This window comes from Arachis hypogaea, chromosome 10, assembly GCF_003086295.3.
Source record: "Arachis hypogaea cultivar Tifrunner chromosome 10, arahy.Tifrunner.gnm2.J5K5, whole genome shotgun sequence".
Classification (NCBI taxonomy): domain Eukaryota; kingdom Viridiplantae; phylum Streptophyta; class Magnoliopsida; order Fabales; family Fabaceae; genus Arachis; species Arachis hypogaea.
The window spans coordinates 27251273-27256138 of NC_092045.1; the positions used below are offsets into that span (position 1 = coordinate 27251273).

A 4866-nucleotide genomic window follows, 5' to 3' on the forward strand; every position below is an offset into this window, starting at 1 on the left:
ATATCTGCGATCGAATAAATAGCTCTACAAACGAATGGATCGAATCGAATTGAAAAATGGAAAGATTTGTACAAGTTATACCCTTCGTCACCACTTTGCGGGTTTAAATCCTGTCATCCCTGTCTCGAACTAATACTTATCGTAGGAGAAGTAACAAGGGATCAATTGAGACCGATTCAAATTGAAGATACATATAGATCAATATTTATATATAGTATATGGTATATGCAAGCAAGATGTATTAGGGTCACTTAAAATTTAATAATATTTTATTAATATAATATTATTATGTTATTAAAAAAATAAATAATAAGCGCTCTTAGTTCAGTTCGGTAGAACGTGGGTCTCCAAAATCCGATGTCGTAGGTTCAAATCCTACAGAGCGTGATTCCAAGTGAATAGGATCTATATAGACACATAGACCTATGGATCCATACATCTCGATCGGAAAAAATCAATGGAAAAAGAATCGGAAGTTATCAATATATCTCTCGAAATAAATGAAAAGAAAACAAAAGACGAAACATAAATCATGGATCAACTAAGCCCTTTCGAGGACTTGCTTAAAAATAAAAAGAATAAGAAAGAGGAATCTTATGTAAATACCATGGAATAAGGTTTGGTCCTATTCATGGGGATTTTTTAAATATTCCATTCCAAAAAAAGAGAAAATTCGAAACAATTGAGATTTTTTGGAGATTTGATGCAGTTACTAATTCATGATCTAACATGTACAGAATGAAAACTTCATTCTCGATTCTACGAGAATTTTTATGAAAACCTTTCATTTGCTTCTCTTTGATGGAAGTCTTATTTTTCCAGAATGTATCCTAATTTTTGGCCTAATTCTTCTTCTGATGATCGATTCAACCTCTGATCAAAAAGATCTATCTTGGTTCTATTTTATCTCTTTCAATTGAGAAGAGCCATCGACCTGAGACAAAGAGAAAGAAAGGTCTATCTATTTGATTTAGTTATTCAATTAAACCAATGATTCGTTATTGGAGCAGATAGCAACAACCATTTCATCTGGAAAAAGCCATCTTTTTCTCAACAATGTCTTTGTCATTTGATCCAATAGCTAGATAGGAACATATTTGATAAATATTGATAACTATCGGATAGAGTATTAGAACGAAAAAATCCATTAGATAATGAACTATTGGTTCTAAGCCATCTCTGGCGATGAATCAACAATTCGTAATGCTTTTACCATTCGACTATATCTGCATTTTTGAATCATATTTGATACGTAATATATCAATCTTATTTGTGCAGAGCTAGGTTTGATACTCCATTAGGCGTAATTTGAAAGAAAGTCAAAAAATAGAAAATATATGAAATATATATATATATGAGATCTCCCTATTCTATTAATAAGGATTTATCTATTAATAGAAGATTAATTTAGTAATAGTTCTTTCTATTAATACTTCTATATTAATACTTATAATATAAAAGGATTAATCGTAGAAATTAGTCGTATAAATAGAATAAATAAATAAAATAGTATTGAATAGTATTCAATTTGAGAGGAGAATCTTTATAGAGGATTTCGAATAGATTCAAAATTTAATAGATTAATGAAATCTATAAATCTGAATATATTACTCCTATTGAATATTCAAATTCATTTTTCTATTACTATCTTTTTTATTGTGATTTTATTCTATAAATTTAATTATATTAAATTGATAAATTTTGAAAGTTGAATTCAATTTCTATTTTGAGATTTGTTTTTAAGTTTTACAATATACCATAATAATGTATCATGAAAAGTGAAACCGGGTAAAGTAACTTTGTGTTGAATTTTTTCTAATTTCAAGTTTTCTTCTCCCGCATGTAAAAAAGGAATAAATAGGTCAATCAAATTACGGGAGTCTTCATAAAGCACTTCTTTAGGAGTTAAACTCCCATTTGTCCATATTTCGAGAAAGAGTATTTGTTGTTTTTCATTCCCATTCACATAAGAATGAATACTATGATTTGCGTTTCGAACAGGCATGAATACTGCATCTATAGGATAACTTATGTCTTGAAAGTTTTTTAGTCTTTTTATACAATATCCGCGATTCTTCTCGATTTGTAATCTAATACACAAATTAATGGGTTCTATTAGGTTAGCTATATGTTGCGTATTCGTTCCATAGCAGATCTCTTACAAGATCAATTCGGATTGGATCTGGTTCATTTAGAAAATATGGTTAGAGGAACTATATATATGTAGAGCAATTAGACTTAAATTGATACCGACCCCTCAGAATTTGGTGACTTCAACTCCACCAACAACTACTTTTGAATCTTTTTTTGGATTACATCCATTTTCTCAAGTTCTGGATCAAACCAATCCATTGACCCAAATAGTTCATGGTAGAAAATTGAATTATTTGGGCCCCAGAGGGGGTGATGGGGCGAACTGCTAGTTTTCGGATACGTGATATCCATCCTAGTCATTATGGACGCATTTGTCCAATTGATACGTCTGAAGGAATCAATGTTGGACTTATTGCATCTCTAGCTATTCATGGGAGAATTGGTCGTTGGGGGTCTATAGAAAGTCCATTTTATGATGTAATGAAAAAACTTCCATAAAAAGCATCCAGATAACCACGATTAGATGACCAATCATATATGGAATTGATTGTTTTTTCTAGAATTTTTGTTTTACGAACATTTTTTTCAAATTTTATAAAACCGAATAAATGGGCTTATAGATAAAAGACGCTATAAATATTCCGAAAAAAGACAGACTCACCGAAAAAGTTGCATTTGTTAAAAATTCAAACCAATCGAAAGAATTCGGAAAATTTTGATGCAACAGGTCTATAGAAGGGATTAACAATTTTGGATAATATATCCAAATTTGTACCTTCTTGGCTAAAAGAGATTCCTATTACTCCAACCAATAAAGTAAATAATATTAATATAAACATAAAAAAAATCATAGTATTGGTGGATTCATGAGGATAAAAAGGAGAAGGCTTTTTAGTATCAAAATGAGTAGTATCAATAAGAAGACATGTTATGCTTTTGACATTTTGATTAATTCTATGGAAATATTCTACAAGTAAAAATACAGATTATACAACATGTATTTATCCAAACATTATTCTATAACCAGTCAAACCATATCCACAAAAATATAAACACGCCGGCCACGTGAGTAGCATGAAGATAAGGCCATGGAAATACTAGTTTCATAATTTTTTACTATAGACAACCCAAACAAAGAAAATAACTATGAAACATACATATTAAGTTGTAAGGCCTAACAAAAGGGACCTCTAATATAACATAATGGATACTGTATCCTAAACACTCTAGGTATTGTCAAAAGGGTTTAACAGTGACATGAATCCACCAACTCCTTGCTTAGCAATCTACTGAGCGGAAGCCTCCGAATCTTGATTTGCAGTAGATTCTAAACGATTATCCTGAAATAAACAAACTCAATCAAAACTAAGCCACTATCGACATAATAAAAATCGTAGTAAAGGTGAAGTTTAAATTTAATTCATAATACATACCTTGTCTAAACTCTTCCGCTTTCTCTGCATGGATTTTCTGATTGATTTATCCAACTCATATCCTAGCCTTTTGCCTTTTGGATAACCCTTTGTAGTTACCTTTGATGGGGCCTGAATGTCCTCTGTGCCCAACACGGTTGAAGTGCCTGTGGCGATGCTATTGTATGCATTAACAACGGTCTTATTCCGCATCCTGGCACGGTAATCTACTAGCTTGGCCTTTGCATCCTCCAGAGCATCATGCAACATGTCTGCTTCATCATCACAATTCATGAATTCCTGTGCAACGTTATAGAAATGTGACCACAACCCTCTAAATATGTTGTGACTTTCATCTGAACGTCTAATGTCATGACTACTCTTAATGTAAGTGTGTTTGCGCTTTATGTTCTTGCTCCAACGAGATAGAACATAGTAGGAAGGCATCTCATTCACTTTGTAAGATGAAAGCACTACAAGACAATGGCAACATAATATACCTGCAATCTCGAACAAGTTGCAATCACATCGAACCGCGTGAGTCGAACGGTCAAAATGGACATCATATGTAACATACCAGGTCGTCTCATAGACTAGTATTTCCATATGCACCAACGGTGTTGTGTATTGGGCAGGACCTTCTTAATTGCACCAAACATAGACTTGCATTGGTTTGTGATGATGCCCTTCGGTGCAGTTCCCATGTACTTCAGCCATTGTGTGAACACCCACTTAAAACTCAAGATCTCCTCGCTGCCTAGCAGAGTGTAGCCTAGCAAAGTAGGCTTACCATGGTGGTTCACACCAATGAAAGCAACAAACGGCAATCCATGCCTAAAGGAAGAATAACCATATTTAGAAACATCAAACTAATAAAAAATAATAAAATAATTAAAGAACGTGAATGTAAATACATTTTACCGGTTCGTGCTGTATGTGGTATCAAATGAGACCACATCTCCATAGTATTCATAAGACACCCTACACCTTGCATCCACCCAAACTGCACTCGTAAACTTATAATCGTCATCTACATTCACTGTGTAAAAGTAGTTTGGATTTAACTCATTCATTCACATGAAGTAATTCAGCATCTTGACATCTGCGTTGACATTTGTGGATCGAAGTCTTGATGAAATGTAATTCCTGATGTCATTCCCTGAGAAGCCCAAGTTCGAAGGCCAACCTACTTCATTGGCTAATACTAGAAAGGTCTTGTTGGGACGAATGCCCACCTTATCATTAACCTTAATGATGCACTTCACATGCATTGTTAACTCCATGTTCTCGTGGTAGTGCACCACCTTCTTAGTTGAACATGGGTGCGAGTGATTTAGTTCAACCTTCAACAAGACCCAAT

At 33.3% G+C, this 4866-nt stretch overlaps 1 non-coding gene across 1 annotated transcript; it reads left to right on the forward strand.

The window, feature by feature from the left end:
• Positions 1-313: 313 nt before the first annotated feature.
• On the forward strand, positions 314-387 carry TRNAW-CCA (transfer RNA tryptophan (anticodon CCA)). Its single transcript has one exon. It is a non-coding gene; the product is annotated as a tRNA-Trp (tRNA).
• The last annotated feature ends 4479 nt before the right edge of the window (positions 388-4866 follow it).